This window comes from Macaca fascicularis, chromosome 7 (assembly GCF_037993035.2).
Source record: "Macaca fascicularis isolate 582-1 chromosome 7, T2T-MFA8v1.1".
Taxonomy (NCBI): Eukaryota; Metazoa; Chordata; class Mammalia; order Primates; family Cercopithecidae; genus Macaca; species Macaca fascicularis.
Window position 1 is genome coordinate 73,545,577 of NC_088381.1, and position 22,328 is coordinate 73,567,904.

A 22,328-nucleotide genomic window follows, 5' to 3' on the forward strand; every position below is an offset into this window, starting at 1 on the left:
ACGAGTCTCCTGCCTCAGCCTCCTGAGCAGCTGCGATTACAGGCGTGTGCCACCCTGTAAATTAGCCCAGCTAATTTTGTATTTTTAGTAGAGATGGGGTTTCACCATGTTGGCCAGGCTGGTCTGGAACTGCTGACCTCAGGTGATCCTCCTGCCTTGGCCTCCCAAAGTGCTGGGATTACACTGAGCCACTGTGCCCAGCCTATTTTTAAAATTATTATTAATTTTTGATTGACAAAATTTGTATATATTTATAATGTACAACATGCTTTACTTATTTATGTTTATCACGTTATTATGTTTATTTGTCAAACTGGGTCTCACTCTGTGGCTCAGGCTGGAATGCAGTGGTACGATCTATAGCTCACTGCAGCCTCAACTTCCTGGGCTCAAACCCTCCTGCCTCAGCCTCCCCACTAGCTGGGACTACAGGCATGCACCACCATATCAGGCTAATTTTTAAATTTTTTGTAGAGACGGGGTCTCACTATGTTGCCCAGGTTGGTCTCAGACTCCTGGGCTCCGCCTCAGCCTCCCAAAGTGTTGGATTACAGGCGTGAGCCACTGCAGCGGTCCATGTTTTGATACATGTATACATTGTGGGATAGCTAAACCAAGCTAGTTAACATATGCATTACCTTATATACTTATCTAGTGATAAATTTAAAGCTGTTTTTTGGAAGTCCAAACTGTTTTAACTCAGTCAGGATGATGGGGTTCATCACTAAGAGACTTTGCTACTGAAGCCTGGGTTTTTTTTTTTTTTTTCCCAAGATGAAAGAGAATACAGAGGAATATATAAACACTGAGATGAAACCTTTATTTTCAAGGTAACGTGACAACTGAATGAAAAATAGAGCAATGGCAAAGGATTCTTTCTTCTCCTTCACTCTGATGTACCATGGCTGTGAGTTCTTTCAAAGGCAGACACAAAGGGTCTGGGGCTACATTCAAGTCTGAGAAGCTATTTCTGTCCACAGTCTGTGATGTCTACACCTTCAGAATGGGGAATGGGTTTCAGGGGTCTCTGACGGATATAGCTCATGCAGTGATTTCTAGTCCGGTGCTGATCAGCCTTCAGAGGATGTTGTTGGGTCACGCTTCATAAAACTTGAGCCAGCCCATTGTTCCTTGTCACAACCTGAAATATGTTGGGAAAAATTTACATGGCAACAAACACCACTTCCCTTCTCTGACTAAATCGCTCCTCTCACTTCATCCCGTGCTCCCTGTCTCCCAGCCCTATGGGACCTTGGTAGGGTGGCCTTCTCTGCCCTACAGGGGTTGCATTTCAAGTCGCTCAAGTGTTCTATTCTTGGTACACGACATGCCACTGCAAAAGCAGTTTCAGGCTCATAGAATTTTAGAAATGGGCTTAGTTTCCCAGCCGGATGAGGTGAGTGGGTGATGGGTGAAGAATCACCCTTCATTGAATGCCTGTTGAGTGCCAGCCACTGTTGGCGTTTATCAGAGTTTATTTAATCTTCTCATCAACTACTATTGCTACCCTCAGTTGCCAAGTGAAGAAATCAGGGAGCATGCAGGAAGGTAAGTGACTTTCCCAAGCCCACACAACCGGTAGGAGCCCCAATTTCAGGCCCTAGTTCAAAGGCTACATTCTTCCAGGCGGCCTCCAACTGGGTTGCTTAAGGGTTGAAAGGACAGTGGGACAATAACTGAGGCCCATATTGCTCAGAGCGTCCCCATCCCCCGTCCGGAGCTGGAAGAGGCCATAGGTCGCTGCCTCCACATCTTTTCCTCTCCTTGGGGTTCGGTGACTCACGACCCTTCTTCCTCTCTCCCGGGATATGACCTCAAATTTCACCCCCTGCGAAATTCGAGTATACGTGAGTCAGTCAGTCGGCCTGGACCCATCAAAGCCCCGCAGCTGAGCTACCGGCCGACCTCATTCCTCTGAGCCCCAGTTGACAACTGACCTTACCCAGCCCTCTAAAGCAGCTTGCGGTCACAATTACGCCTCTCTTCACCCCGCCCCCATCCACCGCAAACACTACCCATCTTCTAGCCCTCCTCCCCTTTCCCCGCCCACTCCGGGCTGGCCTTATCCAATAGCGTCTGGGTCCCTGGACTAAAGCCGTCAAATGTAGCCAATTGTTGAGGAGCTCTCCCCTAAGAATCCCGCCTCCACTCTGAGGAGCAGCTTCGCTGACCAGTGGATTCCCTCGTAATGCCATGAGCGCGCGGGGCAAGTGGAGAAGCGGCTAAACTGCCCAATGAACAAGCGGTTTCCGCGGTTGGGGGCGTGGCAGAAGCGGTCGTCAGGGGCGTGGCGGCAGTTACTTGGGCGGGGCCGGTAGCGGCGGGAGCTGCACTGGCCAGGGGTTCCGGCTGTATATCCATGAGCGCCGCCGGTAGCCAGGAAGCTGCAGGAACCAGACTGGGGGCGAGCTGAGCACCTGTAGTCAATCACACGCAGGTAAAGCCACGGCCGAGCGAGCTCCGCGGAGCAGGGATCGCACGCCGGACCCGTCGAACCGAATCTCCGAGCCCCGAGTTCCCCGGCGTAGCTCGGCCCATCACGCCGCAGCCTGAGGGGATCCTCGGGGGCCTGTCATATGGCGCCGTGGGGGTCTAGAGGGCTGGCTTGCCCGGTGGCGGGGACAGCCCAGATCGCGGCGGGGGATACGCCTTCCTGAGGCCCTTTGTCCCCTCGTGCCCGGGAAACCGAGGTTGGGGATAATCCCAACCGCGGCCTCTCTGGCTGCCATTCCCCCATTGGTGCTCACTCCTGGGGCTTCTGGGGTCTGGGGAGGGGTCTGCCGGTTCAGGCTTGGGGAAGAAGGTCCGGGATCCGCACCTGGGAGGAGAGGGCCGAGGGTCCTGATTACAACCCGAGATAACCGAGAGACCTCTGTGTTTCGGGGCTTCAGGGGCGCACCCAGGACCAGTGGGTTTAAGTTCTAGGGAGGCAGCTTTTGACCCACTTGGAAGCACATTTACCGAGTTCAGCCTGGCGACCGGCACTGTTCTAGGCGCTTCGTGAGCTTTTCCCACATCTAGAGCTGTCCAGCAGCGCAGGAGGCTGCCTGCCAGGCCGGGCAGCTAGCGCCTCGACCTTGGCAATGTCCAAGCAGTGGCCGGATGACAGCCACCTGTGCGGGATGCTTAGGACTCCCAAGGGAGGACTGCATGACCCATCTGTAAGGGCCTTCTCTACCCGCAGATGCACTCTAAGTGGCCTTTAATGCCTAGCTTGAGGATAGTACTTCTGGGGGTCGATTAGGTTCCAAGTGGCTGTTAAATTCACCCATAATGAATTTTGAGGTTTCAGCTCTCAAGAGTGGGTGTTAGCAAAGAGACTGGATTATACAAAAAGATAGAGGTTTGTTTAGCCGCCATGAAACTCCTTAATTTGAACTACCATGGACCACTGTCTTAATCTTCCCAATCCCTCTAGTTTGGTTGCTCGACCTCCAGTTTGTCAGTTTCACCTGCATTCCAGCAACCAAATCCAAAGGCAAGTTCCAAGAACAGGCTCCATAGAGGGACCTGGAGAGACTGCAGGTTTGGCAGAGTCATCAAGACCTGTGCCCAGAGCTTTTCGAAGGCCGTTTCCTTACAGCCACATTAAGCAGAGTCCAAAAGAGAAATCCTTCACTACTCTCTGTCATTTGCCTGAATAGAGAGAACATAATCTTCTAAAGGTCAGGAGGCAGAGAAGGAATCTTAACACAACTTGCTGTGTGTTTTAGGATGAATTAATCTTTGAATATCTAGTCAGAAAGCAGACCAATCCATATACAGCTGGTAGTCAGCACGGACTTGTGACATTTTAGAGCTGAAGGCACCTTGGATAGAGCTCATCTCTATCTAAATCTAATTAGATAGACTCTAATTCAGTCTCCTCAATGCACAGGTGAGGAAACTGAGGCCTGGGGTGGTCACAGGGCTGGCTGGTCATCACAGGCCCATGACTAAGGGTTGATCTCTTGACTTTAGATCTAGCCAGTGCATGACTTACTTCACTCTAAGCTTAGTTTGCCTATTCTCAGTGTTTTAAGTTCTAGGGGAGCCCAGAGGGGTTAGGGGGACAGATTTTGGTGCCTGAGTGCCTGGATTTGAATCCTAGCCCTGCCTCTTACTAGCTGTGCAACCTTGGGCAAGCTACTTAACCTCTCTGTGCCTCTGTTTCCTCACCTCTAAAACAGAAATAATAATGATACTTATGTTAGAAGGTTGCTTTGAGAAGGGCATGGAGTTACTACATCTGAAGCATTTAGAACAGTACCTGGCACAGGGTAAGCACAATAGATTTGCTAGATATGATATTCTGTTGCCTTTTTATACATTCTTCTTCATATCCACCACCCAATACTCTATCAAGAGCTAATTTTCCCCATTCCCCTTCCCCCCACCCCCCAATTCATTAAACATATTCCAGATTTCATTTTAACACAGACAGCTTCAAGGGGATTCCAAGTCACGTTGCATATATCTTACTTATTTTACTGATTCAGGTAATTCAGTTTCTATGTTAGTTCCCCACTTGCAGTTACATTCTTCTTAGGCTCTGAACCTTTTAAAATTATCTTTAAAAGCGGGCAGCGAGGGGTGGGAATCCCTCGAAATGGTAAAGTCCTGGATGATACCATGTCCATGGTGTTCTTCCAAATATGTATTCCCTCTCTGCAGCCCTCCTCCCGAGCGATGCGTGTGATGCAGCTTGATTCTAAATGGATGAACATTTTTAGATTAAGATTTTATGAGCCACTGTATTAAGTGCTTTTCGGAAGTTCAGGGATCGTGTGTCAACTGCATTTAAGCAAGTTACTTAGTCATTCGAGTAGGGGGAGCACCAGCAGCGCCTGCCTGGCCTGGCAGAAGCAGAAGTGTGTGACTGATCTGTGCTGGCAATATAGCTGGTTCACTGGTTTATCTGCGTTTTTCTTGTTCTTTTCCAAAGCTCGAAATAAACCAGATGGCAAGTACAATGGAATGGTCTTTTTCCTCTCATTTTAGTCAGGGTCATTCACTTTCTTTCCTTTTTACTCTCACCTTCATTTCCTTTATCGCCTTCACAGGTCTGACAAATAGCCACTCTCACCGTGCCAGCCAATTCCCTTTTGATGAAAAGATGCCTGCCACTTTCATTTTTAGCAGGAATCCAGTCACCTTTGATTTTCTCTTCTGTTTTTACTTGTTTTCTAGATTGAACCAAAGATTATCACTTCATTAAATCGCACCTTCTTATGCTTTGTTTTTCTTGAGTTGATTCTGAATTTTGGTTTTTGTTTAAGCTGCTCTAGAGATCAGCCATTTTAGAATAATAGTTTTCATTTCTCTGCTTGTGTATTAATAAGGGCCCCTTTCTCTCTTTCTCACTCTCTTTGCTCAACATTTTGGTGGAAGGGCTTCTCATTCGCTGTTACTCGTTGCTTTGAGCATTTATACCTTCTCCTGGTCATCTCTGGCAGGACCCATAACCTCTGTAGTGGTTCTCACTGCCCTTGTTCAGAGCTCCTGCCCCAAGCAGGAAATACTTTCTTTGATCTTATGGGAGACAGGGGTAGAGTCTGTCTTATTTTTTGCCTAAAATCTGGCTCTTTTAAAAGCCCCAGCAGAGAGACATTTCCAATATAATTGAATTTTGTGTGGCAGAATTTCTACCATGACCTACAACTTACAGTATTCCTATTTTTATTGCATTGTGAGTTTTGAATACTCCATGACCAGTTTCAGAGTATAGATGATGTGGGGCATGAGGTACTTAAGCCTTTCTGTTTCATCTTGGGCTAAGTTATCCCTGGGAACAGAGCAATGAAAAGTTCAGGGTGCCTCTTAAATTTGTCTGGTGTCAGGATTTTATAGCAGCTTTTCATGGTTCAGCCTTTTTGGCCAGTGCATGATTAGGACATTTTTAAGCCCTGTGCTGCTGTTTCTGTGTTGATACCATACAGGTGCTACATTATCTGCTTTCAGGATTATTTTCATATCTGCAGATTTATTTTTTGTTGTCTTGTTCAGGGCATCGTGGTTTTGGATTGAATGTTTTCTGTTTGTAAAATGGTTGGTGTGGACAGATGATAAGCTCCACCGTTACCCCTGAAGCTTGTGGACTGGGGCCAGTTGGGTGAGGGGCTTGTTACACACCGACCCATTGTCTGATCTTTCACAATAAATAGTAGACAGGTGAAGAGCTTTTTAGCGAAGTGGAACATTGGTACCCTTGGATTTGCCTGGTTTTTGATTTTCTTTTGTTGTCTTTAAGTGGAGGTTCATTAAGTTCAACAAATTCAGCATCTGGTGTGTGCCAGGAACACAGTTGACAAGATTAACAAATTAGTTTGGTTTGTTGCTTAAAAACTTTTTGTTTTAAAATTGTTTTTATTAGAAATTTAAAATTTTTTAATTCAAATTTTAGTTTTTAAAAATAGGCAATACATTCACATGATGAAAGAAAATACTTGAAAAGCACAAAAGGTTAACTAGTAAATACATCTCTGTGTACCCCTGACCCCTGAACCTCAGAGGCAACCAGCATTAGTGATTTCTTCATCCTCCAGAAGTGGCCTCTGAAAATCCCTTTCAAGGGATTTTATATATCTATAAGCAAATTCGTTAACATATTCTGTACACCGCCCCTTTTTGCAGAAATGGTAGCGCACTGTATACATGCTATTTGGAACCTTGCCTTTTTCACTTAATATTTCTTGGCAGCGTGAAAAGAGCTTCCACGTCATTTTTTATAAAGGCCTTCTATTTTAGATATCTGTTTAATGTTTCTAAGGATGCTAAAAAACAGTCTTATTTAGGCAGCAGCTTTGCTGGAGATCTTAAAGATCTTGTGGATATTTGGAGGCAAATATTTTTCTTTTCTGTGAGAGGCTGGGGGGAGGTGCAGGGGAGCTTCTAAAGGTCAGCTGTGAAGGAAGAGCTGGGGCATTGGTGAGTGAGGAACGCATTGGTCCTTGGGCCCTTCGCCTTGCCATCTGTGCAGAATGTGCTAGCATTTCCAGGGAAAGTTTGCTGTTTGCTCTCTATTCTCCAGAGAAGCTTCCTGGCCTCCCCAAGTCACATTTCCAGGATCTTTTTTCATTCTTTTCCTTTTTTTTTTTTTTTTTTTTTGGAGACAGAGTCTCGCTCTTGTTGCCCAGGCTAGAGGGCAGTGGTGAGATCTCGGCTCACTGCAACCTCTGCTTCCCGGGTTCAAGCGATTTTCCTGCCTCATCCTCTCATTTTATCTTGGATAAAAGAGAAGCTCTGAAAGATTGCCTCCCTGTGTGCACAGTCACTGTAGGCATGTATTTGTGTACTGTTTACTTAGTCATGTCAATGAGGACCATAAAAAACAAAAATCAGGAAGCCCAACATGGATTGCTACATTCTGATTCTTTCAAATAAGGAAATACAGCAGGGGTTGGTGGCTCACGCCTGTAGTCCCGGCACTTTGGGAGGCCGAGGAGGGCGGATCACCTGAGGTCAGGAGTTCCAGACCTGCCTGACCAACATGGTGAAACACCGTCTCTACTAAAAATACAAAACTTAGCTGGGAATGGTGGTATGTGTCTGTAATCCCAGCTGCTTGGGAGGCTGAGGCAGGAGAATCACTTGAACCCAGGAGGCGGAGGCTGCCGTAAGCCAAGATCGCACCACTGCACTCCAGCCTGGGCGAAAGAGCGAGACTCTGTCTCAAAACAACAACAACAACAACAACAACAACAACAACAACAACAAAAGGAAATACAAAATCCCTGTCATCTAAAAAGATATTTTAGCCTGGACGTGGTGGCTCACACCTGTAATCCCAGTACTTTGGGAGGTCGAGGCAGGCGGATCACTTGAGACCAGGAGTTCGAGACCAGCCTGGCCAGCATGATGAAACCCCATCTCCATTAAAAATACAAAATATTAGCTGGGCATGGTGGTGCACACTCACAATCCCAGCTACTCGGGAAGCTGAAGCAGAAGAATTGCTTGAACCCGGGAGGCAGAGGTTGCAGTGAGCCAAGATTGACCCACTGTACTCCAGCCTGGGTGACAGAGCAAAACTCTCTCAAAAAAAAAAAAGAAAAGAAAAGAAAAAAAAAAAGGAGATATTTTAGCACCAAAAATGTTGGAAGATCAGTATCTCAGGTTAAAGAGCACGTTCTAACCAGGACATATTTAGCTTACTAAAAAGGTTGAGTTAATGGCTATTGAATTATGCTGTTTGGGAGGGCCTAAAGTAGAGGATTCTACTCAAGGAGAGGTTCCTCTTTTGCAGTTTTCTTAAACAATCCTGGTTACTCTTTTGCTACAAAACCAGGCCATTGATTTAGTTAAGTTAACCTAACTGCAGCAGCATTTGGTGGGGCTTTGCGCCCAATTTTTTAGGTGGTACAGACTACACAATGTTGATAGGCAGTTGTAGCACCTTATAGTGAGGTGAACTGATATTGGAAATTGTTCTTTGACTCCTGAAGTCTGGATTTGTCATGTCTGAAGTGCCATGTTTTAGTTCTTAAGGACCGAGGAGTGGGAGGGGTCTGAGGTAAGACCTCAGCAACCTGCTGGAATTAAGTAAGGCTCTTCAGTGGTATTTACACATAAGTTCTTTGGAAGCATGCACTTAAACTTACTAAATCCATGATTTAGTATGCCGGGTAATGGCCCAGATGGCTTCTGAGACTCATCCGAGTCCCCACCATACTTTTTGCTTTCTTCCTGTACCACCACCACATTCATTTTGTGCTATGGATTTCCTAATCCAGGGCTAAGGATATGTCCTTGAGGTTCCTTGGGTTCTCATTAGATTATAAACTCAGACTTTTTGGTTTCGTGTTAATGATAATTGGAAATGTTTTATAAGCCTGTCCTGGAATGTTGGGATACCTAATTATAATATCAAGGTCCACCCACACAGTCTCAATGCCTCCCCCATTTGTATGTGAATTTCTGATGAATCGAAGCCAGGTAAACCCCGCTATAGAGAAAAATATATAGATGGACTTAGTGCAGAAAAGATGTGAGAGCATCAAGTGAAGTCAAATGACACCACACAGCACTGTGTAAATGAAGGCTGTAGTAGTGGTCCCAGTGAGAAAAGGAGTGTGAGAATGGACATGTCACACTGTACCTGGAAGTGTAGGCTCTCAGGATCCATAGAACCTGCCCAGGAGTAGGCAGGACCACACTGACATCGTCTGCAGGTATTTCAGGTCTGAAAAATGGCATTAGTCTCATTACATTAATGTAGCTCATCTGAATTTTACTATTTTAGTAATTTTGTTTTTATAAATGTGCTTGGATCTCTGTAATTGTAAAAGTGCCAAAGGAAGTTTATGCACCATACTGAGTACTATTTGTACTGTTTGTGCATTTTAAGAAATAGTATAATAAATAATAGTTGGATAAAAGTAGTTTAATTTAAATTTAAGAGTCGAACACAAAGTAATGTAGCCAGGGGCATCTGGCAGGACTAGTTTTTCCCCTCGGAGGGAGCCATTTGGTACCTGAGTTTGAAAGACCCCAGTGCAGGAATCGAAGCTCTGGGAGGCAGACAGAGGTTTCCAGTCATGTTTGTGTCATTCATATGGCTCCTTTCCATGTGTTGAACATTTTAGAAATATTAACTGAGTTGAAGAGTTGACTTAATTGGTTTTCTGCCTTGAGGTCCTGTCTGTTCAGACCCTGAAAGTGATAAAGTCATTTGGAGAACTTGAGAAACACTCCCAAGGAGAGTGACAAAAATTGCTTATGGGTTTGGGAAAGACACTTTACAGGGCCGCAGGTACAAGTCATCACACCCGTTTGTACGTGCAGCCAACGCTTACCTTCCACATTAATGAAAGGAGGCCTTCCAAAACTAATTTCTCTGTTTCTTTTCGTTTATTTTTGGAGTGAGTGATAAAGTTTTCTTGTTGATATTTGCGTGACCTAAACTCTTGCCAGAATTGCAGTAGCTGGCAGCAGCCTCACGTTTATTTTCCACAGGCAACTCATCAGCCCGGGGACAGTAGAGGCTTGATCGCAGCTGAAAGTTGGGGTGAGCTTAGGCCTTGGTGACTAGCAGGACTGTTTGTCATATTGCTAAATAATCACTCGTTCATTTATTAGCTTTTTATTCTGAGAATTTTAAAGATATACAGAAGTAGAGAGAATCAGATAGTGAACCTCCATGCCCCACAAAACCCATCACCAGCTTTAACAATAATCAACTCATAACCACTCACATTTACTCTGTCTTCCTAGCTACTTTTCCCAGCTCACATTAATTTTGAAATAAATTCCAAACATATAGTTGCATCTATAAATATTTCCATGATAATTCTTAAACGTAAAGACTCCTTTATTAAACACCCATTATTACTCTTTGAAAAATTAACACTAATCCTTTAATATCATCAAACATCATCATTGTTCAAATTTCCAATTGTTTAAAAATGGCATAAGTGTTTTTCTCCTTAAGCTTAATTTCTTTGAATTAGGATTCAAGTAAGGATTAGACATTCTGATTTATTGTTCTACCATTTATGTCTCTTTTAAGCTACAGATCCCCTTTTCTTTTCTTTTCTTCTTTTCCCTGTAATTTGTTGGAGAAACTGGGTAGTCTGTCCAGTAGAGGTATTTATTTACTTTTGACAGATAATGCATTCATGTGTTATAACATTCAAAAGGTACAACATGGTAAAGAGTGGAAAACTTCCTCCCAAGAAGCAGTCAATGTTACTAGTATCTTGTATATTTTTTCAGAGATCTTTTATGTGTGTCCCAGCAAATGTGTGTGCATCTGTTTTTTTTTCTTTCTTTTTTATACAACTGGTAGCATATTGTACATATTGTTCTGCTCTTTGTTTTAGTCACTTAACATGGAATTATACATGTTAGCAAATTTCTTGTTTTTTTTTGTTTTTTGAGACAGTCTTACTCTGTCGCCCAGGCTGGATTGCAGTGGTAGGATCTGGGCTCACTGCAGCCTCCACCTCCTAGACTCAAGTGATCCTCCCATCTCAGTCTTCCCAGTAACTGAGACTACATCACACCCAGCTAATTTTTGTGTTTGCTGTAGAGATAGTGTTTCAACATGTTGCCCAGGCTGGTCTCAAATTCCTGAACTCAAGTGATCCACCCACCTGGCCTCCCAAAGTGCTGGGATTACAGGTGTGCGCCACAGCACCCAGTCAAATTTTAGTAAATTTCTACATATATTGTTTGGCATCCTATTACATTTTCTCATGTATCCAATTATGTCATTACTATTTCCTAAAAATTGAGGGACATACAATATTCCTAGGATTATGTGATTGTGCTAGAGTCCTCACAGCTGGGAAATGTTCTTTTTTCTCATTCAGAGAATGAGAAAAATTCAGAATTCAGCAGGCATTTATTGAGCTCTTTCTCTGCTGGACGCTGTGCCAGACACTCTGCCCTGAGGAGTTTCCCTGGGGCCTGAACACCCTGTGCCCCACTATGGGCCATAGAGGAGGCTTTCCACAGTGTTAGCTGAGCTTCCAACCCCTTCCAGCTCCTTGTGTGGCCTGACCTGTATTCACACTGTAGACATTAGCTGCTCAGGTTCCAAATATCTTGGCTGCAGTTCTTTCCTCTATTCTGATCATGTTAATAAAGTGCTTGCTCATTCTTGTCAATGATGTTGACAAATGTACCTTCTAAATAGTGGGATGATGGAAAATGCCAAGTAGATTATAGCCAAGGATATTTTTCCCAATTTAGAAAACATAGTTCCTTTCCCTCCATCTATCATTAATATCACCCATCAGTCTATTTATTGACTCTACATAGAAATTCTGGATGTTGCACTGAAATCACAAGAGAAATCAGCACTTTGCCACAAAAGAGCTTATAAGAGGAATGCAGGTTTCTTTTGTTTTTGTTTTTTTTGAGACAGAGTCTCGCTCTGTCGCCCAGGCTGGAGTGCAGTGGTGCGATCTCCGCTCACTGCAAGCTCTTTCACCTCCCAGGTTCACGCCATTCTCCTGCCTCAGCCTCCCTAGAAGCTGGGACTACAGGCGCCCGCCACCACGCCCGGCTAATTTTTTTATATTTTCAGTAGAGATGCGGTTTCACTGTGTTCGCCAGGATAGTCTCGATCTCCTGACCTCGTGATCCGCCCGCCTCGGCCTCCCAAAGTGCTGGGACTACAGGCGTGAGCCACCACACCCAACCGAATGCAGATTTCTTTAAGTCTCTTATGGTTGAGCAGAGAGGCCTTATGGAGCTTCTGTAAGGCTGAAGTATCAAGGCTGAAGTGATTAGAATCCATCCAGCTCTGCAAACAGCTTATAAGATGGATGGGTGCCTTGCTTCTCTGTATTCCTAGAGCCTTACCAGGGCCTGGCACATGGAGGGCCCCTGGGCCTCAGTTTCCTTGCTTGCACTAATATTAACTCACAGCAGTTGTGAGCACCAAATGAGGTAATGTCTGAGGATGCACTTTGTCAGTAAATTAGGCATTTCAATCTTTACTGTCAACACAAATGCATTCTGTGACATGTTTGAGGAGTAAATGAGGTAATGTATTAAAATCACAAATACTTTATAAATGATAGAGCTACACAAATAGAACATTTTCTTATCATCTAGCTTTGTTCCTTCATTTAAAGTTATGATTTAGCCAGGCTCAGTGGCTCATACCTGTATAATTCCAGCACAGTGGGAGGCTAAGGTGGGACGATCACTTGAGGCCAGTAGTTGGAGACCAGCCTGGAAAACATAGTGAGACTCCATCTCTGCAACAACAACAAAAAATTTTAATTAGCCAGGTGTGGTGGCACATACCTGCAGTCCCAGCTACTCGGAAAGCTAAGGCAGGAAGATCACTTGAGCCCAGGAGTTCAGGTTTGCACTGAGCTATGATTGCACCACTGCCCTCCAGCCTGGGTAACAGAGCAAGACCTTGTCTCTGTAAAATAAATAAATAAATAAATAAATAAATAAATAAATAAATAAAAGGCTGGGTACAGTAGCTCATACCCGTAATCCCAACACTTTGGGAGGCCGAGGCAAGTGGATCACTTGAGGCCAGGAGTTCAAGACCACCCTGGCCAACATGGTGAAAAATATAAAACTAAGCTAGGCATGGTAGTGCACACCTGTGGTCCCAGCTACTCGGGAGGCTGAGGCATGAGAACAGAATTGCTTGAACCTGGGAGGTGGAGGTTGCAGTGAGCCAAGATCATGCCACTGCCCTCCAGCCTGGGCAGCAGAGCAAGACCCTGTCTCAAAGAATAAATAAATAAATAATAAAGATACAGTGATTTAAAGATAACAGTATCAGAGCCAAAGAACAATACTAGATCCTAGGATGAGAGTCTTTACCCTAACTTATGGTTCACAGATTTAATATTTTGTCTGGGCGGTCAGTAGAGGAGCTTATTGCCTAGAATGGGAGAAGGAACATATGTGTGATCCATATGTTACCTGTAGAAGTCATTTAAATTAGCATTGGTCATGATTGCTCACAGGCAAGTCAAGACCAGACTAACCAGGCTTGAGGACCCAGACATCTGGCTCTATACTGGGATCTTCCAGCCTTGGTGAATGAAGTCTCTCCTTATCTTCTCTGGTGAGCACACCACTCCCAAGTTCACATTGTGTTGTTAATTTTTTTTTTTTTTAAAGAGACAGGGTCTTACTCTGTCGCCTAGGCTGGAGTGCAATAGTGCGATCATAGCACACTGTAGCCTCAATCTCCTGTGCTCAAGTGATCCTCCCACTTGCCCGAAGTCACACAACTAGTAAGTAGTGTAACTGCAGTTCGGGTCAAATCTGTCTGTCTCCAAACCCTGCAAGTAGCCTCTCTACCCCACCTCCAATGCACATCTACAGAAAGTATCTCAATGAAGCAGAAATCTTTGTAGAAATATTTTTCCATTTTCCTTAGATGTTGAAAAGGAACTTTATTGGCCAGGCAAAGTGGCTCACGCCTGTAATCCCAGCACTTTGGGAGGCTGAGGTGGGTGGATCACGAGGTCAGGAGTTCGAGACCAGCCTGGCCAACATAGTGAAACCCCGTCTCTACTAAAAATACAAAAAATTAGCCAGTTGTGGTGGCGGGCACCTGTAATCCCACCTACTCGGGAGGCTGAGGCAGGAGAATCGCTGGAACCCAGGAGGCAGATGTTGCAGTGAGCCAAGATGTGCCATTGCACTCCAGCCCGGGCAACAGCACAAGACTCCATCTCAAAAAAAAAAAAAAAAAAAAAAAAAAAAGAACCTTATTTTATAATTTCACCAACCTCTTAATCTAGGTTAAACTACAGTTAATTGTATTCTGTTTTATATTTTCTGGACCAAATAAGCTCATGTCAGTTGGAAAATACCATAGACAATTTTGTTGCATTGTATGTTTTGGAGAGAATAGCAGAAATCATGAGTCTTCTAATGGTATTTCAGTATTTAACTGAATGTCAACAATCAATGGGTAGATTTCCATCTGCCATCTGTTTGCGGGCCTTTCCTTTCTTCTGCTACCTCCAACATCCTGTTTTAGCTTTGAATGTATTTCTTTATTTGTGAGACAACAGTTTCTGGAGTAGATCTTTGAGCCCAGTGAGATGTTCTTAAGACAAAAGGGGAAAGTGTGAAAGAAATATGTCCTGGGACAGTAACTCCTCTGAGCAGTGGAAAGTGAAAACTCTCTTTTTTGGATGGATAATTATTTGCTTGAACTTTGAGATGTTCTTTAAATATCCAAAAGCTGCTGACAGCCCAGGCCACAGTGAGCTTTCTCTCCTGATGTACAGTGGCGTGGCGATTACTCATAAAGGCCTGTACCTCTCCGCCTAATGTAATAATCTGGTAAGAAACTTATGTTCAGAGAACCACAATGATGATGCTTTAGGCTAATGCCACAGACTTAGTCAATTAGTAAATATTACAGTGTCCACTATGTACTTAACACCCTAAATTTAAATTTGTGTAGAATTTAAACAGGATTGAATTATAAGTGCGAAGATCAGAACTCCCAACAGAGAAGAAAGAGATATGAATCATCACTTTTATGTAGAGATGAGACTAGCAAATGTTCTAGTTATGAAAAGGTGGTTACATAGTGTGAAGTTGAGAAATAGTATGAGTTTTAGGGCCTGGAGGGGATGGGCACCCAGTGAATATCCTTGTATGGTTCAGCAGGTTGTACAAAACTAGTTAGATGCCATCAAGGGCTTGCAGTGGGGCTCGAATAGTGAACGTCAGTGCTTGTCCAACATCGCCATGGGTCAGGTTACATGTAGCCAAGTAAATGCTTCTCACACCTATGGCCTCACATGAACAACAGTGCACAGCCCTACGCACACAGCCGAGGCAGCACCTGTGTGGCATTTTCCAGGCTGATGTCTGGAATTCCCCTTGTAAGTAAAGCACTGAAGCTTCATTCCATAATGACTCACTGCCACTGCTCCGAAACACATCCCTCTTGTCCCGTCTGCCCATTTCCTGACTGCCCAGCATTCTCGGGTCTTGGCTCAACTGTGAGCCTAGCCTGACGTCTGCATCCACCCCTCCATCTCACCTTCTCTTCTGTTCCATCTCTTCCAGTGGTTCCCAGCTTTGGGTCCACCTCCTTCTTCTTTCTGCCTCCTTCATTTGAATTCCTCCAGTATTTATAGTTGGTACTTCAGAGTTTAGTACTTCATTATATACAGATTTGTTGTACTATTTTCCAATTGTTTTATGGATGCTGTGTATTGTACTTCTTTCATAGCCCCCACAGAGGTTAGAGTGATGTCTTTGGTCCCTGTGGGGAGTGAGGTGGAATGTCAAGAGGGCGTAGTTTGCAGAACATCCCTCCCAGTGATATTGATGCCTTTTCAGCAGGTTCTGTCCTCTTCATTTGCAAGCCACTGCTTTATCCATGAGGGTGCTCCCTACTTATGCCAGTGAATCAATTTTTGGTAAGTGGGGTCATTTTCTTTCCTAATCTCAGAGAAATATTTCTGCCATTTTTTATGAAACCATCTTCCTTGATGGCCAGTTCCTTGCCTCCCAGGAAACTGATGAGGAAGCAAGACGAATGTATTGGAAAAGCCCAGCGGAGGAAGAGCTCCTGAGGAGTGAGTGGCGTAGCTATCTGCTTCATGTGGGGCACTCCTGCTCTGTAGTGCAGAGTATTTTTTAGGTGGACTAGAGGTGGACTCGGAGCAAATGCCTACCTGATGCAGGCAACGTTTGCACAAAAACCAAAGGAAGAAGGCTGCTGGTGGGCTGGGGGTGGCAGGTGGGATTGCCCTTGGGCTTTAAAGAAGGCTGAGAAAACTTACTTCCAGAGTGGTAGGCAGGAGGAGTGAGGCCTGGAACAACAGTGTGGAGCGTTTGTGGTGGACGGACGGGAGAGAGGAACATGTGAGGGCATGAACTTATTTCTGACTCTTTACTTGAAAAAGCAATCCACTGAGCTAATACCCTAAAATGTAACAACCCAGAGGGCTTCCTTTCGAGATGTTAGTTTTTAGATCGTTCAGTATCCTCAATGCAAAGATGTGATAAAGCCAAGCTCAGGACTACTTGGGGACCAATTCTCATGCTCCTCATGTGTTATAATTCCTTAGCAGTTGCTTTAAAACTAACATTTTTCTAATCTTGAAATATTTAATAAAGCAGCTTTCTGCTAAAAAGCTGAAAACATTTTACAAACCTTATCTTGAGGATATCTGTGCATAATTTATCATTATAAGTCATTTTTTTAGCCTACAGAATTTCATCAACTTCTTTCCTTCAGTAACATGTAATGTAACCTCCCTTACCCCATTTTATAGAAGAAAAAGCAAATCTTTGTAATGTTTAGATCATTCACCCAAGGTCACTTGGCAGAATCTGGAATCAAATGCAGGTCCTCTGGTTCTAAAACCTTCGTCCCTGTGTCATTCAGTTATATCACATGGACTCTTAAGCTAGGCCTCAAAATCTTCCAAAAGTGCAAGTGACCTGCCCAGAGCTGTACGGCACAGAATGTTCAGAGAGGGTAGGGGGTGGAATAACTCCAGATGCCACTGGAGACAAGTAGTGTAGAGACACAAATGGGATCCTCTCCCTCCTCTCACATCCAGAATCCAGAATCTCTGGGTCTTTCCACTTGGGTTTTGACCTACAAGTGGGGGCAAAGCTCTTTAGCTCTCATAATCAGCAGGACTGATGGCGGAAGCTGGGCAGGGCTCCCTGGAGGCCCAGCGTTAGGCTGGCGTGTGCAGTAGCAGATAGGTGCTTGTCTCACAGTATCCCTTCTTCATGTCAGGCACAAATCAGCCCTTCATATTTATCTGGATTTAGCTGGTAGCATTTGTCTCCTAAGACTTGGTCACAAAGGAATCCACGTGACCTTCAGGCCTTCTGCTCTAAACTGGCAGGCGATCCTGTTTCTGCTCACAGCGTCCGAGGCATTTATAAAACAGAAATAAGTAAAGCATGCTTCAAAATGCTGTGCACACCATGTACTATTGCCCCCAGAACCTTCTCTTGGTCTTGGAGGGCAAGGAGCACAGAGCTTTTCCTGCTGTCTATCCCTGTGTAACAGGGTCTGGTGGCCAAGCCCTGAGGGGTGCTGTTGCTCCCAGGTGGCAGAATTCAGCATCAGAGAGCCACACAGCTGAAACAGATGGATGGGCGAGTGACCTCAGCTTTGCCCAGCTGGGGTGAGTGTGCTGAGCAAGTCTCTCCTTTGGCAGGGAAGGAGAGGAGCTTGGCCCATTGGTCATTGGTCGGGTTTCCTCACAGATGCCTGCCATGGTGAAATGCAAGACTGTCAGAGTGATAATGGGCTGCACGTGTTAATGCTCTCATTACGGGCCCTACAGTGTGTATTAGCCAGGCATTGGGGGCACTGGGAGCCTTGGTAAACCAGAACACTCAGGAACGAGGAGTCCTAGTTATTTTTATTTTCTCATTAACTGAGAGTAGCTGTACGTCCTTTTCTGTTGCAGGTCTGGGTGAAACTTTCTTCTTTGCCTGCCTTAGGGAGTTCCATGGGGTGAGTGGTTCTTCAGGCAACGGCTGTGCCAGGCGCTGGGTCTTGCCCTCCCACCCCCATCTCCATTTCCTCCTTCTGGAAGCTTATTTCCAGACATAGAAGAGTGGGTGGCATCTGTATGGTGCCCAGGACAATCAATCTGGAGATGCCCTCTTCTTTAGTTTTATCCTTCTCTTAAAAATTCCAGTAAAGTAGGCACTTGTGCTCATTGGGTTCTGGTAAACTGGAATTTTGGTTTTGATATTACAGAATTTAATTATGGTATCAATTTTTAAAAATATGTTTAGGATAAATCTCACAATTCAAGTGCCTTTTCTCTTGGAAAATCTAGAATCTGCCTAGAGGAAATACCTGGCTTAAGATTTTTTTGTTTGCTCTCAGGTATGGATTCATGGTTTCTCAGTGGAAGAGAAAACAATTTTGCCTATGATTTTACTAAGTGCTTTACCCATTCGTTCTCTCGTAGACAGTACTATTCTTTCAGCAGGGTTATTTGCTAGTGGGAGAGGCCAGCTTCCGTTCAGTATTTTAGTAAGGGCACATAAAAGTGCCCAATTAAATGTTCCTGTTTAACTGGTGACTCAGTCTTCAGACATTTTCAGTTTGGTAACTTTCTTTGTGGAAGCTCATGGGTTAGTAGCCATTCCTGACATTTAACTGTGAGGTTCACGTTTTCCTGCATTGGGTAACTTTACTCCCCCTGAGAACTTGTAGACTATTTTCTGAAATTCCAGCAGATTGAGTCTGTGACCTTATGACTTTGTGGAAGAAATATGACTAAATAAAACTGTTATCACATGAGTAGGTTTGCACAGAAAGACAATTTCAAGGTCTTATCTTGAATACAACAGAGGGCAACCTTGCCTTAAATACATTTAATTATCTGTCAATCCCTCCAATTCTCTTCTACCAAATTGTGTGTGACTTGATGATCCCTTCACCTTGTAGGACCTGGTTTGTAAGAGATGAACTGGATCAACCAGGGGCTTTATCCTTCCTTGTTATGGTAACCCACTCCCACCCTTTCAGGGCAGTCCCTGGCTTGAGTTAGTTAATGTTCAAAAATCAGTGTTTCTCAGCATCTCTGGAAAACAGGATTGGCCCTATTGTTTCCAGGTCTTTCCCATCCCTTCTGGCTTGAGGTGGTGGTGGTGGGAGGAGGTCTTTTTTTTTTTTCTTTTAAACAATAGAGACAGAGTTTCTCCAGGTCACACAGGCTTGCCTTGAACTCCTGGGCTCAAGCGATCCGCCCTCCTTGGCCTCCCAAATGGCTAGGATTATAGATGTAAGCCACTGTGCCCAGCCGAGAGGGGATCTTTTAAAACCCAGAGTATTGGCCAGGTGCAGTGGCTCACGCCTGTAGTTCCAGCACTTTGGGAGGCTGAGGTGGGTGGATCACCTGAGGTCAGGAGTTCGAGACCAGCCTGGCTAACATGGTGAAACCCCGTTTGTACTAAAAATACAAAAAACTAGCCAGGCATGGTGGCACCCGCCTGTAATCCTAGCTCCTCCAGAGGCTTAAACCCAGGAGGCAGAGGTTGCAGTGACCCGAGATTGTGCCATTGCACTCCAGGTTGGGCAACAAGAGCAAAACTCCATCTCAAAAACAAACCCAGAGTTTTTGAGCACCGTGAAGACTCCGTCCCACAGAACCCTCTGTGGGAGGACATGCGGGCCTAGACCAAAACTGATTTGCTGAAAAGTAGATCTGGTGAGCTGCTGGCTAAGGTGTTCACTCACCTCATCAGACCTTACCCAGAGTGAGAACAGGGCCCAGTCGCCAGGCTGTGCAGTTCCCGAAGCCTCCTGGCTGTGCTCTGAGGCTCTCCTATCCCGTGGCAGTGACTCAGAGGACACAAAGGCACAACTCAGATGGGGATGGCTGGGCCTTCTCCCCCAAATCATCTGGGCTTGTTCTTGTCCCTGCAAAATGGCTTTTTCCCCCTATGATGGCTCTGACTTCTTTAGTTAAATGGCAGATAAAGTGGGGAGAAGGTGGCCCATTTCCTCCTTACTTTCTCTCCAAGGGTAACATGTTGCCCACATTTAAGGTTGACCACTTTTATCTGGTGTAGCAAGTTCAGTAGTGACCCCCCAAAATTTATGTCCATCTGAAACCAGTGAATGTGACCTTATTTGGAAATTGGGTCTTTGCAGATGTAATCAAGTTAAGATGGGGTTGTACTTTTACCTAAGTTGCCACCAAAGAGGCCGAAAAATCAGGATGACATGGGATGGAAACAAACCATGTTTTTGGGGCAATGTGATGTGGCCTTCTGCTATCCGTATCCTGACACCCTCACAGGGTACTTTGGGGGACAAAGTTTTATCTCAGGGCATTACAGTTTGCTGGGAGAGCCAGGCTAGGCAAGAGGGGATTTTTACCTGCAGGGAGGAATGGGTAGCCTTTCCATGGGCAGGAGAAGCCCCTCAGCAGGAGCGGGTTGGTGTCAGGAGGAGGGGTTCCAGCTGTGCACTGCCAAGGATGCATTTTAGCACAGAAAACAAGAACAATGCATCTTGGAACTGTTTATGGGACATGATGATCACCACTTATTATCCAGTAATTTATTAAGTCTCACATGGTTCCATTTTAGAAGATATGGTTCCATTTTAGAAGAATCAACAAGAGTATGTCCTGGGATTAATTTTAAACTCTTTGGAGGAGGCCCAAGCAGTCAATCAGCTAGTGAGTTCACTGCTAATGAGACTTGTATGTCAGTTAGGAAGGAGTATGTTTTGTGGTCATTTCTGTCAACTTAGGTTGTTTACTGAGGCAAAATGGAGGAAAGTTTAATAGTGGAGATGGTAATAGCGAATACAGTAGTACTGTATGCCAGGCATTGTTTTAAAATGCTCTTTATGTATTAACATGTTCAGTTTACAGATGGGGTTCAGAGGGATTAAGGAACTTGCCCCAGGACAAACACTGTAGCTGGATTTGGCACTGGCTGTCTCACTGCAGGACTGGACCCTAAATGAAATTTACATCTTCAACCAGATGGAATTGGAACAGAGAAATCCTTTAGGGGTTTGGCTTGGTTTTCTTTGAGAGGTATTTGCCTTAGGACCCATAAGTATCAAAGCTTGTTATGTTAGGTCCTTTTGGGTTGCAAGGAAGAGAGATCTCCCCCTCCCCCAGATGTCTGTGTCCTCTGAGCTCCCTCACTTTGCTGATAGCTAAGAGGAAAGGAAAGGATGGTTCTGACAGCTGAATCACAGAGGCAAAGAAGCCAAGCCAATAAGTATTTATTCACAGAATGCAATTTGTATTATGTCAACGAGTCATCTGAGGGTGTTCATGTCAGTTAGCTATCATCTGAATTGATTGGAGCTTGTCTGAGTAACAAGGGGCCTTTCAGAAGGATGTGGCAAACAGTCCCTTCAGCCACTAAGGACAGGAGCGTGGAACTCCTGAGTCATGAGAGGTAATTTGGGCATATTCTCTCACCATTCTAGAAGCTGGAAGTTTGAAAACAGGTGTTGCAAGGTTGGTTCCTTCCTTAGGCTCTGAAGGCAAGACTATTCCCCGCCTGTCTCCTGACTTCTGATGGTTGCCAGTCATCCTTGGCGTTGCTTGCTGTAGATACGTGGCTCCAGTCTCCACTTCCATCTTCATGTGGCCTCCTCCCCTGTGTATCTGTGTCTTTGTGTCCAGATTTCCCTTCTTCCAAGGACACCAGTCATGGGGTTAGGACCCCCTCCAACAAGTATGACCCCATCTTAACTTGATTACATCTGCAAAGACCCAATTCCAAATAACTTCACATTCACTGGTTTCAGATGGACATGAATTCTGGGGGGAGGGTCACTATTCAACTTGCTACACCAGATAAAGGGTTTCCTTTGTTTGGGGTCTCTCTGCTCAGTTTGTTTGTTCTTTCCGCAGTGTAAGTTGCGTCCTGTCAGTGAATATTGGTGTTCCAAGGCTAAAAGCATCACGATCCCATGCAGGTGGAATAAATATGATGAAATTATTGGCACAGCTAAAAGAAAATATATAACTGTTTAATTTATTTGAAGAAAGAACAAAGGCCCTGAGGGTTGTTAGTTCTTATGAACTGTGTAATCATCTATGAAGTAGGCTGGAAAATGGCCATTTTCTGTTACAAAGTACAGCGATAGTTTTTTCCTATGCTCTTTAGCCGAGGACCGCAATTCTATCCCTAGAATCTCAGACATTTCTAGCTGAAAGAGACCTTTGGCATCATCTACTTCTAATATAACTTTCTCATTTTACAGATGGGGCCTTTGGGGCCCAAAAAGGTTAAGTGCCTTGATTCAAGGTCATCAGCCAGGAAGGGGCAGAGCAGACACTAGGACCCAGGTCTCAGAGCCCCCAGACTGGAGCTTTTCCCAATGCAGTGGCGGTTTCTCACTCTATCTGTGCCTCCATCTGAAAATA

General features: G+C 44.7%; 1 protein-coding gene across 2 annotated transcripts in view; it reads left to right on the forward strand.

The window, feature by feature from the left end:
• Positions 1 to 2,295: 2,295 nt before the first annotated feature.
• The window catches only part of ABHD2 (abhydrolase domain containing 2, acylglycerol lipase), a 115,917-nt gene continuing 95,884 nt past the window's right edge, over positions 2,296 to 22,328 (forward strand). For both annotated transcript variants that reach the window (XM_045395967.2, XM_005560462.4), the window contains exon 1: positions 2,296 to 2,437. The gene's annotated coding sequence lies outside the window, so the exon portion shown is untranslated. The remainder of the gene's footprint in view (positions 2,438 to 22,328) is intronic.